Source organism: Simochromis diagramma, unplaced genomic scaffold (assembly GCF_900408965.1).
Source record: "Simochromis diagramma unplaced genomic scaffold, fSimDia1.1 OVJJ01000816.1, whole genome shotgun sequence".
Lineage (NCBI taxonomy): Eukaryota > Metazoa > Chordata > Actinopteri > Cichliformes > Cichlidae > Simochromis > Simochromis diagramma.
In genome coordinates this window covers 7,296,929-7,311,034 of record NW_024386908.1, presented here as the reverse complement: position 1 = coordinate 7,311,034, position 14,106 = coordinate 7,296,929, and the positions used below count along the sequence as shown (strand labels likewise).

At 39.3% G+C, this 14,106-nt stretch overlaps 1 protein-coding gene across 3 annotated transcripts in view; it reads right to left on the bottom strand.

Annotated features, from left to right (window-relative positions):
- Positions 1–14,106, bottom strand: part of grm8a (glutamate receptor, metabotropic 8a) — a 289,622-nt gene that overhangs the window by 169,237 nt on the left and 106,279 nt on the right. The window lies entirely within an intron of this gene.

Sequence of the window (14,106 nt, the reverse complement as noted above, 5' to 3'; positions counted from 1 at the left end):
ATTCAGAATAGAATAGCAGCCTGTAATTTGTTTGTTGACAACCAAATGAAAAATGTAGACGAGATGAAAGAAAGAGACTGAAAGAGTAAAAAGGAAGCCACTTGATGGGAGCAAACAGAGGGAAAAAATCTGAGTAGGGTTGCAAGCAAAAGGAATGAACGGGGCTGTTTTATTTTTTACTTTTTCTAAAAAAGTGAAGAGGTTAAGGAACACAAATGAGAGTCAATGCTGACAGAAGGTTTTTTTTTTTTTTTGGTTTTTTTTTAAAGGTGGGGAATATTTTTCCTCTGTCTATATGAAAACAAGTGATTAGGATAAGACTGGTTTTGGTAAAAGCAAAAAATAAATAAATAAAAAGACAAAAAAATACAAATAAGAAGTTACACTGTCATCAAGGAAATGGATCGGTGTACCTGCAGGTATATCAAAACACAAATCCTTAAATGTCTGATAGATAAGAGGAACTCAATCGATGGTTACTCTTAGCTCTCTAAGGTAGCGCTCCGTTTGTCTGGGAGACTGAAGTATAAGCAAGGCACGGAGCGAGGCAGTGAATTAATGGCCCAGTGAGCCATTAATTCCCTGGAGCTTTCCAGTGGCACACTGTAGAGAAGGTGTTCGGCAGGTGGGAACAATGCCTTGCACTAATGGGATGAAACTCACATGCAAGGCCACACATTTAAAAAGAGACTGAGGAAAAACTTTCAGAGGAAACTTCCCCAATCTCTCCGATATTTGTTTTCATGCCGACTATATAGAGATTATATCAAAGCAAATTGATTTCCTCATGAAAGTGGCCCCCTTTTTTGCATTTATATCACTTAGCTCTCTCCTTTTCCAAATATGTTTCTACACATTAAACCATGGATTCTTGTAGCTCCACTAGGAAATGAAAATAAATAAGCATCTCATCTGTTAAACCTTGTTAAAAAATTTCTGTAATATTTCAAAATCACAAATAAACGGTATGCAGGTATTGGGGGGCGGGGGGAGTGGCCTTTGTGTGAAACTAACACCAGATTGGGCACCTTGAAAGCAAGTTGGTGGTTTATAATTAAGATAAGGGTAAGATGACTTGCAGTAATCACCTCAGAGGCAAGATAAAGACGTGGATTACAAGTGACTAGAATGATGGCACTGATTGATTATTGATCTACTTAAGAGCAGCTAAATCCAATCAACCTATCCGTCTACAAATTAGTCAATTTTGCAATGACACTCTGTAATTAAGATGCAGAAATCTACTCCTAATATTTGACAAGCTCTCGTGGATGGTGTCAAGGTAGCTGAGGCCCTAAAAATATGCACTTATATTTCTGAGTCAGACTTTCTGTTCATAGTATTACCAAGTGAGAAAATTTGCATGTAGTAATAGCACAGAATGGAAGTGAAAACCCAGCCTTTGCAACCAGTTCTTAAATTATCAGCATGACAACGAATAAAGCAGAGACACGGGGAACTCTGCTGTGCCGAGAGGCAAAAGCTGTAATGCCAACCCATCACCTCAGTTCATTTAAATTTTTAAGAGAAATCTTATTAAGGACGGCACTTTGGTTATAAAGGTTTAAAACTAAAGTGATGAATGTGCACCTGCTGCTGGGAGAGGATTCAGAGGATTGGCTGGAGGACACATGATGTAAGTTTTACTTGGGTAACATGTGTGTAGGTGTGCGCACACCGTTTTAAATACACCCCCACTGCTAATATCAGACAGGAGAGGAAGGCCAGAGGGCTGGAGGCCAGGGACCCGAGGCTGCAGCCTTTAATATATCTCTGTCAATACATCATCACTTTCCTTCTCACATGAAAACACACAGCTTTACCTCGCTATATCACAGGGAACCAACACAAACTTACACAGACACACACACAAAAACGCTGTCTGTCCTCAGTGGACTTGGATTTTCCTGAACAAAAACCATGCACACAAGCACGCATGTCTCTGTCTCATACACAGACACACATACACAGTTTAATTCAATTCAATTCAGCTCTATTTATATAGAACAAATACACAACAACCGTCTCCTGAAGGCAGGGGTGCCAAACATAAGGTATGAGGGCCAGAATGGGCCTGGCAAAGACTTCAGTCAGGCCCACTGGATGGCTTTAGAAAATGTGAATGAGGGTGTAAATTCTGGGCGGATTTAAAGTTTTTCAACTTTTGCAGCTTTTTCTAATGATAAAGACTTTCTCCACAGGTGTTCAGGTAAACAAACAATTAAAGAAAAGTTCACAAAAAACAAACCTTACAGAACCTTTTCCCAGGTTTTTTTTTTTATTATATTAAGTAATCTCAGGGATTCAAAATGATTGTATTCACAAAATTTTCAGAAAACTTGACCTGTGACCTTGTGATTGAGACAGGGTTGCTAACTGTCCCGTTTTAGCCAGGACATCCCATATAATGAGCAAAATTGGTTTGTCCCTTATTCTACCTTAAATGTTCCGTATATTCACTATTACCGACAATTTTGCTTTCTGACCAACAGATGGCACTCTTATAAATACAAAATTATTTTTAAGTAAATAGTGATTGCAGCTATCATTTACTGTATTTTTCATTATCGTTTTAGATGAGGTATTGATTAAACTGAATACCTACATTTTATGCATATTTAAACTATGCACAACTGGCTGCATGGGCTTCTGATATGCTAGGGTGTCCCTTATTTCATAGTTAAAAAGTTGGCAACCCTAGGTCGAGATCACAAGTGATCAAATTTACAAACTTGGGTGTCCACGCTGCCTACCTGGTCTGCAGGGTGACAACTATACCCTATAAGCCTGTTATGCCCGCGCGGTAAAAAAAAAGAGAGCATGGGGAGACAGGACAAGAGAGGAAACAGCAGTCAATAATGGCACAAAAGAGTAAAAAAAGTTTTCTCTTTATCAGATCTTTAACTATCACCAAACACTTTTCAATGTGGGTATTTTGACAGATAAAGCCGCACTGAGTGCATCCTCTTTTTATTTTGTCTTTCTGATGAGACACTGGCGCGCCAAAGCTTTCCAAACAATTTTAATGACTCTTTTAAAAACACTGGTAGAAAAAACCCTGACAATTGCATCAGGAAACACTTGCAAAGCAAAGTCGTTTAAGTGCGCTGCTTAAAGTAGCAGCACATTTGGTTTTTGACTTCAATAGATGACAAACACTCAAGTATTTACTTATGACAGTTTAGAAGACAACCTTCTTGTTTTGCTCATTATAGAGCATCTATCATTGCTCCATGCAATAAAATCAACATGGGCAATGATTCCTTCACTGTTGCCCAATTATAATGAAATCAAACTGTAACTTTTTTAGGCAACTTTTGTGAGGACAGGTTTCACTGTCCACCCCCCCCCCCCCCCCCCCCCCCCCCTCATGCGTCTAAACAATTTAAAGCATGACAGGTTTAAACTAGAGATTGATTGAAAGCATAAAAACATGCTGTGCCCAATGTTCCGTGTCCCTGTTTTAGTACACCATTTTACATCTGCCCCAGCACGCACATTGGGTTTAAACTACAGACAGTGCTTAGATCTCCTAATGTTGCCTCTTTTACTTGCCTTGCTAGGACTTAGCCCACTCGCTCTCATATATGCCCCTCTGCTCATGCACACTATTTGAATAATGTATTCCTCCAACAGCTGCATCTCTTCAGCAACCAAAACCTCGTGTCCAGTAGCGCACACAAATACACCCACACAAACACGCAGGAGGAAGGCACAAGACTACTTGATGCAAGCCAGCCACCTGCAGCTTCCCCTCTCTGTTTTGTCTCTCCATGCAGTTACACAAAAGCGCCATCCAACAGTGCTTCATTGTGAGTTTCCTGCTTGATGGTGCTTTTATGTGTGCGTATGTGTGGAGGCAGTGCATGTGCCAACATGAGCGCTTGACACCTGCCAGCATTCTCTCTCAGCGTTCCTGTATGCGTCCCTGTATGTGTTCCTGGCTCACACTGTGCAACTGTAGCACCAAATGTGACAAATTCCTAAAAATATGCAAAGTTAAACTTAACATTTCAGTCTCCATTTGTTTTCAGTTCAAAAACACAGGCAAAAGGACACACACACACACACACAAATATACGCAGAAAAAAAATGTGCATACCTGCCAGTGTTACAGAATTATTAATCAGAGCAAATCTGAGCTTCAAAAAGGTATTCCCCGGCATCAGACCCATTGGGCTTACAGTATATTCCCATTGTTGCACTTGTAAATGAGCCTCATACATCATGCAGTATGCCAACAGACCTGCACAGAAAGCATTTTAAATTTGTTTAATGAAAAACAGCTTAGCAGCAAATTCGAGGCTAGAAAGTGTTTAAAAATCATTTGATCACATTTCGGATTATGAAATAAGTTTTGATTAAGTGTTTGACGCGAGGACTTTTTCTTCTGACACAAGACAAAAATGACAAATTTCCCTTGCAGGAGTAGAAAAAAAATCAACTCAGTGTGTGCCCACACATGGCTCAAGCATACATGGCGCTTCAGTTGTGACAGACAGGAGTACATTGCGTTTCTTGGATTTTACAGTATGAAAAAGCATGTATGGCTGTGTTTTAATTTAGCTTCTAACCGCTCACAAGTGGATCATCAGCAGCTCAGCAGGCAGCCTCTTGAGTCAGTCATTAATACATTATGTATCAGCATCAAAAGGGGAATGTGTGAGACCACTACTGATCTGAACTCTGGTCTATATGCTGAAAAATAGAGCCAAAAGAGGGAAGAAATTGAGATTCAAGACCTCGTGCATCAAAAGATTTTTTTTAAAAGAAATCACCATTATTATGGGAGGGAAAAAATATATATAATCATATCTTACATTTGAAGTCTCCTCCATTTCAAAAATGGACTCCTTAACATCATTCATTTCAATCTCCACCATTCATGTATTTTAATGTTGCAATTTCCGTCTGGAATAAGGCTTTTATATATATATATATATATATATATATATATATATATATATATATATATTAAAAGGCTATTAAAAGGCGACTCATCTGGCTGCAAAAGCTGACAGAAGTCTGTGAGTAAATAAACCTTCTTCCCACTTGATCTACGAACCCAGTAAACACTTTTCTAATTGCTTTCTATTCCCGATCACTACATTCAAGGCTTGTTGAACACAACACAATGTTCATCAGCCCATCCATCCATTTCCTTAACTACTTATCTAGCTTGGGGTCTTGGCGGTAAGCTGTAATAGGAAGACAAGCAGGACACACAGAGGTGAGGTGGTGTTACTTCCACAGTTCAAAGACATGCTTGTTGGGTTAATTAAGTGATTGTGCATTGTGGTGTGGGTGTGGATGTGCATGGTTCTCACCGGAGTTGGAAAACAAAGATAAAGCAAAGTATATTTTAGGGCAAACATGTGATTGCAATGGCCTAAGTAGGCTTTAGAAATGAGTTAAGTTTGGGATTTTTTCCTCTCAATCAATCATATTTTCTGTGTAGCAGCTGGACTCAGTAACCAGTAGAAAAGGCTCCTTCAGCTGCCCTGCAATCAGAACTGTAAATTCTGAAAACTGTAAAAAGCTTCAGTTTATGCATCTTTCCCTGTTTTTACATAAAGGATGAGTGATGTGTTTTCTAAAAACAATAAAATAAAACAAATTAGCAAAATTCAGAATTACTAATCCAATTGAAATTAAAATAACACAAGGGGGGGAAACGTTACTTAATGCGTCAGGCCCTTCTGTGCCGCCGATCCACTTCTCGTGCCTAAACCATCCAATTATTATTCCTCATGACTCACACATCAACCTAACCCCCTACACATAACCAGTCAGAAGCACTGTAGGGCGGACGATAACATCATAGAATTCCCTTAGTGCCTTAATCTTTTCAAAGCAAAAGCATCTAGGTTACATGTTATTTTTTTTACCAGCTTGTTTGGACAGAAGTTACAGAGGTCAAGACCTCAGTGACCTTCTGTGTAGTTACAGCTATGTATGACATGCATATGAACGTGCAGGTTTAATCATCTCCACAGTCAGATCCATGTCTCACTTGTAATATCAAGTTTTACACTGTGATGGCCAAAATGTTCAGCTCAAGGCATTAATACAAGACTTCATTAGCACATTCAGTTATTAATCAGTCCGCTTTGTTTTAGTTACTTAAATGTGTGCATCTTACAACCTTTCCATCCTTCATCATCTTAATCTTCACCCTACACTTAAAATCAAATTCAAATTCAAATTCAAATTTATTGTACGACTCATAACACAGTACTGCTGCCTCTCCACCTAAAGAAAACAAAAAAAGGAAGGCTATGAAGAGATGGAATCTAGGAAGGAATAAAATATAAATTAAGGTTAAAAATGAAATAACTGTACAACACAATTAGAATGAAGGGTAATTTAACTGGGAAGAATAAGATAAAATATATAAATTAAAGTTGAAAATAAAATAACTGTACAACAAAATACACAATATAGAACTATATAAGAATGTATGAAGAAATCTAAATATAAATAATATATACACAATAACAGCAGCTGTACAAGTATTAACCGGAAATGAAGAATATAGTGACCAGTGTTGTGCAAAAACAAAGTCCAGAAAGTCCAGTGTGTGTGTAAGAACTGTATGTGTGGGTCAGTACTGTGTGGTGGTGTGATTGAGAGACCGTATCGCCTGCGGGAAGAAGCTCCTCCTCAGTCTCTCTGTGTTGGTCTTCAGGGAGCGGAATCGCTTTCCTGACCTCAACAGAGAGAACAGTCCGTTGTTGGGATGGCTGAGGTCCTTCACGATCTTCCTGGCCTTGGTCCAGCACCGCCTGCTGTAGATTGAGTGCAGGTCAGGGGAGCTCGGAGCGGATGGTGCGCTCAGCTGACCGCACAACCCTCTGTAGAGCTCGTCTGTCCTGCATGGTGCTGTTCCCGAACCAGGTTAAGATGTTTCCCGCCAGGATGCTCTCTATGGTGCACGAGTAAAAGTTCCTGAGCACCTTGGAGGGCAGTTGGAAGTCTCTCAAGCGTCTGAGGTGGTAGAGACGCTGACGGGCCTTTTTCACCACGGTGTTGATGTGACAGGACCATGACAGGTCCTGCGTGATGTGAACTCCGAGGTATTTGAAGCTGTCCACTCTCTCCACTGGGCACTCGTTGATGACGGGGGTCTGGTAGTTCCTCTCCTGCTTTGTGCTGAAGTCCACTATCAGCTCCTTTGTCTTACTGATGTTTAGAAGGAGGTTGTTCCTCTGGCACCAGTTCTCCAGATTCCTAATCTCCTTCAGGTAGGCCGTCTCGTTGTTATCAGAGATCAGGCCCACCACGACGGTGTCGTCAGCAAACTGATGAGGTTTGGAGCTCCACACAGTCATATTGTCAACAGCTGAACATCCCCTGGGGGGCTCCACAATGGTGGAGGCAGACTTCCGCCATCTTACTCATGTGGTCTGCATTAAAGTTGGAATCCACTACCATTACCTGGTCACACTTAGATTTTAAGAATGATGACATTTGCTACAAACAAACAAATTACTTGTATGTACCATAAACAAGGGTGTCTAATACATAAGAGACAAACATAGAGAGCAAAACACAATAAGATGCTATCAATAATGTTTGGGTTTTAGGATTACTAGCAATATGCAAAGTCCCCTTTGTCCCCCGTTTTTGTACTCCACCATCATTCGTCATGTTCAGTGTGCAAATTTGCAAAAAGAAATATATAAATATAAAGAACCATTACAAGAAATATTGCACACACATTTTTGGGCCGACTTGGATTGAAATACACAGTCACACAACTGAAAACTAGAATCAATACCTCTGACATAATTCCAATAGAACTGCAGCTGTCGGAGAAACTTTTTGCTGATGACGTCTTTTCTGTGCCAAAAAAATGTAATGACTCAGTGATGAATAGATACTTGTTAAAGATCATAATGGAGGTTAACGTATCTGACCTTCCAGAAAAAAATTGGGGTTTTTATTACAAGCAGGAGCCAGAAATTATGTGCAGCTTTTTGATTATTATCGCGTAGAGACCCGAAGACCAGCATTTCAGGATAATCTCATTCCACCTCTTGAACACTCGTACATTACACTGTACAGCATGCAGAACACCTGTAAAATATAAGCAGCCCTCCCTGTTTCTTGTTTCACCTGTTGGTTGATAAGATAAAACTCTGGATGTTTGTTGTAGTGCTGATTAAACGGATTCTAATTTTGTGAATCTAACAGCATGCTGCCACAACAGTCCCAGCGCATTCATGGAATAGCAAAAGGCGCAAATGCTTTCTGACATTTCAGCATTTGTTTCAGGATACAAACAACAGTGCAGCAGATGGCGAGACACTCCACTCATCTATTTCTTGTTCTTCCAAGCATCACTAAATGGCTATTGTTGTGGGCTCAGCAGCAGGTTAACACAGTCAAATAGAAAGCAGCTATTTTAAATAGTGACTGTGCCGCTTATATATAGTGTGACAAATTTAAATGGCAGAAAACTGATGTAAAATAAATGAGAAACATTTGCAAGAGTAATTGCGATCAGTTTGCTAAAAAAAAAATAGTCACTGTCACTATAAATTAGGAATAAAAATGGTCAGTTGGTCTGTTCAGTGTACATTTCTTGGCTATAAAGTAGTTTTAATCAAATCAAAGACTGAGTCGAGTAGCAGGTGCTCGCTAAAAAGAGCAAATTATAATGAAAGAGGGATTGATTATGTCGGTGTAAATAAGCACTTATCGAATTCGCTCTTGGATAACTTAATTGATCCGGAAGTTGGTCAGCAAGAGTCATTTCGTGATGCAAGTTCAATCACACAAAGTAATTGCGCTGAAATGCCAGGGTGAGCGTGCTCACGCAGTAACAGGTGTACAGCAGACAAACAGCTGCAGCATTATGGGAAATAAGCTCCCCTGCTATGCCTTTAAAGACAAGGTTAAGAGGAAGAGATATAACTAAGTTTTACTTTTCCTAAACTTACACCAATAAAAGAAGTCTCCCAAGATGGACGGTTCTTTCATCCCACCGGGGAGAGCACAGGGAAGAGGGCTGAAGGACCAGCTTGTTATCTGTACCATATGGTCTCGAGGGAAGGAGTATCATTTTATTTTTAGGGGGAAGAAGGCTCGGGCGCTCGCACATGCTCACACCTGCTGAGAGGAAGCAATTCCATTTCCGGATGCCCCCCTGTGTCTTCCAATCCACCTCCCCCGACAAACTTTTTACACGCCTACTGCTTCACAAACCTTTACATGAGCACACAGATGTTTGCTCTCTCTCCCTCTATCTCTCTTTTGATTTTTTTTTGATTTTTTTATTTTTGAACAACAAAAGCAAAAACTTTGCCTTAATCATATCTTAGGTGACCTTGAAGACTTTTTGTTTTTTGGTACGAGACATGACATATCACGAAACAAAAATCAACCGACTTCACTCACTGTTTCACCTGAATGAAATTTTTGTGTTGTCACTTTAATAAACTCAGTGTGACTCATCGCTCACTGCATTAGCATGCACATAATGTACTCGAGTGACTCGGTGAATATCAATTCTTATAGTTTCCTGTTAGAGAATTGTGGATCAATATGATTGTCATTGTGCAAGGTGATTAGATCTTTTGCAGAGTGATTAGATCTTTAGGATGAATGCTGACTTCTGTTTCCTACACAGACACACATACACATATCACTGATCACATCACATGCTCATAGACACACACGCATCACATGTTCACTGTTGCAGACACACATGACACATGTTCACATGTGAGTGTTTTATCTGTCGCATGATTAAGGAGATGTTTGTGTGACCACTGAGTTAATAAAAGAGCTGCGTGAGGGGGCCGGAGTTTGGAGTTGTCTGGGATCAGGTGAGGAGCTTGCAGCTTCAAGACCCTGGTCCGATCGGCTCCCCTTGCAAGTTAAAATGGATTGAGCTCTGTCTTGCTTTGTTCACGGGAATAAGTCTCTAAACCAGCGGGGCCTGCGAAGCGCAGACCTAACATTCCCTTTGTGCATTCAGTGGTTCCATGAGTGTATGCGGAAGATGTAGCGAAGTATGTGCACCGCACGGGAGTGCACGGTGTAGTTACCTTGCATGGGATTGTTTGAATATTGAACTAGACTATACGTGTGCATGCACACGTGTTCACACGAGAGAATATGAATGCAGCTGGCAGTTTGCCATTATGTTGTTAATGTGTCCATCTGAGAAACAGGCAGCTGTGTGCACACAGACTTAACGCACTAATGCAGTGCTGCCTAATAGAAAGAGCTACTGCTGAAATCACACACTTTGAAGAACCTATTAATATAATGGGATAGGTGGAAGGAGGGGGGAGGGATAGAGGAGGGGAAGAGGATGGGAACTAATAAGGAGGGGGTGGATGAATGATAGTAATCGGTAGGTTGGAGTAAAAAGGGGCACAAGGAAAAGAAGGAAGAACGAGTGAGAAAACAATGAATGGATGTGAAGATAGAGAGATAAGGAGGGATGATAAATGGAGAGAATGGTAATGCAGAGTGGTGACAGATCAATATGAAATATCTGTGGGGATGAAGGGGATGAAAAGAAAGGGGTGAGTGGAGAAAGGAGGAAAGAGACAGAGACAGGATGAAGCTGAAAATTAAATGATGAATGGAACAGTAAAACAAGAAGAAACTCGGGAACAGTAATGACAGATATGCGCTGCTAGCAAAACCTCCTTAATCAACTGCTTGCGTGGAGAAAACAATCTAGTTTCATTTGTTGTAAATAAGCAAAATCATCTCTGAATCCCAAGGAAACAAATAACACTGGAATATAGTGGGGGAAGGCAGGAGTTAAAGTTCAAATCTGGCTCATTAGTTATAGATCCACGGGTTTAGCATAAGCAGAAAAAAATAACACCAAAGTACAAACTTTAGTGACAAGCAAATTTGTGCAAGTGTTTTTCAAACTTTCTGGAAAACACTGCAAATGATATTATATTTTATAAGAATGAGATGTTGACTGGCTCTCTTTAAGGCAATGCAGAAAATGGAACTGGAAATTTTAGGAAGTTGACACTGGGACCAGTTCTTTCTTAAAGGCTTTCCGTGAGCCTAACTACTCAACACTGGTTCCTATTCCCTCCACAAAGCCTTCACCATCAGAGAAATACTTTCAGTCAGCCATCAATTGGCTTACTGTATTCAGCTTAGACACATTCTTTTGTCCACCCTTTTTCATTCTGTTATGGTTCTATCCATCTTTCCACGGGGATTTTGAATAGTCACTCTATGACTTATATTTTCTCTCCACACGTCCTTTTTCTTCGTCTGATGATTGAGTCCACTGCTCATTTTCCCCCTCACCTTCTCCTCTCCCTAAACTCCATTTTCTTCTTGCACATTTCTTTGCTTTTCTTCAATTCCATATTTTCTCCAATAAACCTAAACTCTTAACAGAAGAGAAAAAAGTGAAAGTTATTTTTTTATATCTTTCCTGCTTTACCTTCACTTATTTTGTTGTTCTCTAGTCACGTTTTGTCTTTCACGCTTCTATCTCTTTTCTAAAACAAAATTTTCCACAAATCATGTATTTACTTAAAAATGGAGTGCCGGATGTTAACATAGAAATGAACCTTATATTCAAGGCCTGTATTTAGCAGTTTCACCTTGTCAAAAAACACATTTTATGCCTGTGATAACAACAGCAATGTTGCATTTTATATAAACCAGCAATCATTTGGTTGAGTTGAAAATTTGGGTCAACCGTAGCAATGGGGATACCTTAAACCTCAAGCACCTTGAGGCGACTGTTGTGATTTGGTGCTATATAAATAAAATGGAACTGAATTGAATGGGGACTGAGTAGCCCCCAGTAACAAGTTGTAACCTAGGAAAGAAAACTTTAGAAGCACTTTAGAAAAGTTTCTCTTACTTCAGTAGTGCTGTGACATACTGCAAATTTTATCAATCCGATACCAAGTAAATACAGGACCAGTATTTCCAATACTAACTGTCAAAGGTCTGCAGCAGTATTTCTGTTAGTGGACCCAAATTCAGACACTCGAGGCAGGGAGTTCAACAAAAGGCGAGCCATTTATTAGGCTGGGAGAAGGTAACAACAAAGGTGTGATAGATTGATTATTAGTTGAAGTTCATAATGGAGTAAAAAGTTGTGGTTAAAAGTTACTCAATGTATTATTCAATTTATTTCAAATATGTAAAAGTATAAACAAGGGTAAAAGAAGTCCCATTAAGAGACGTAATCTAACACAGTACAATACAGTTTTACAGGCTAAAATAGTTAAAAGAGTTCATGACTGTGTTCAATCTGGACGAAGAACATGTTTATTTTGTGTGAAGGGACAAATGCCTATTAGTATTTTTATAGGAATATTTTGTTTATTTTCTGTACATTTAAGTTTAATGATCTAAGTTTGTTTATTGATTCATAAGCTGTTTTTGTAAATTCTTACATTCAATTTAATCTGTAACTTAAAGGAAAGGAAAGAAGATGGTCTTGAGATATATTGTCTTACAACTAACAGAGACTGTACATTGTTGTTAAGATGTTTAATACTTTTGTATGTATGTTTATATTTCTGAATCATTCGCAATGAAGCTGCTGAAAGAGAAGCATCGTGTCTGAGCGTTGTCATTGACTTATCCCCTTTTCAGCCCCTTTTCAGGGTGTAACAAAGGCAGGTAGATAATAAAGCAAAACTTCACTAGGACTAAACTGGAAGGAACTAAATGATAAACTTATGGGACAAAGAACATCAAATGAACATGTTAAAGACCTGAACACGGTATAACCAAGAAACTTGGACTAGGAAGTCCAAGTTTCAAACTAGGAAAACATGACGTAACACAAGAGATGACCCAGCAACGAATGACAGAAACTCACATACTAAATGCACAGATAGGAGACGAGGGGACTGGAATCACATTACGAACACAGCTGAAACAAATGAAAGTGACGCCACAAGGGAAGCAAAACTAAACACACTGAACATGGACCACGAGACTATCAAAATAAAAGAGGAAACAGTGACGTAGACTGACACATCAGCTTGACACAGGAGAAAATGTAGATGAGAGAGAGTAATGATGAGTAATGATAAACATGACCGAAAGGGGAGACATGGAATGACACACAGGAAGGGGAGACAAGATAGTTTCGCAGGACAACAGGGAAACAGACATATAACTAAACAATAAAGAGAACTCCATACTCAAAAAATAGAAAAACCCAAATATTACAGCACACACAAAAAAAACAACAACATAACTCAAAAGGCTGGGTCAAAGGACCCAGAACAATGACAACTAATACCGATAAAGGCAGCTTATTAAAGAATACGTCTGTGGTTTTTATTTTCCACAATAAAGAATTAATACAACAAAACACACCTTTCCGATTTTCATGTATTTTCAAACTGGGTTTTTTGGAGATCTAGAATGTTAATGTACCTGTCTGTAAAGCACCTTTGGTCACTTGTGCTATAGGCTAGAAATGAAATGGATGTGAACACAAAAAGATTCAAACATTTTGTGTAGTGCAATGTTGAAAGGTATATTTTTTTTCATTCCCACAAAATAAAATAAAATGGTAGAATTCCACACACCAAAATTGACAGAGAACGCCATGAAAATTCATCCAAACGTTAACGAGATGATCAAGTAGTCCAGTTTAGTGAGCTGAGTGACGGCTTAGCAGATTCAAAGCCACCTGTGTCTGTGTCTACATCAGCCACAACACCAATAACACAAACTTTAAGCTTTAAACCAATTTTATTTGATAAGTTATTAAAAATAATAGTAAAGAACAGGAAAAACACCTCATACTGGTTTCGCAAAGCAGAAATAATATTACAGCTATATAAGTGGCTCTTTTTGGAAATGCACTTTCCGACACAATCGTCATTTTTCAGCCTGGAGGTTGTCTACAGGTTGCCATGTGAGACAGTGTTTGTGCAATTTCTCTCAGTGACAGAAGGGGGAGACACTACAGATTTAATGTCACCTCACTTGGGCTCCAAACAACTGTTTGATTAATATTTGCGGGCATTTTCATTTACTATGCAAGAGTTCCAGTTTTACTAAGGAAGACCAACAACAACATACACTAGTGTTGTAGGGTTTTTTAATTGTTGTGGTTTGTAATATATCACC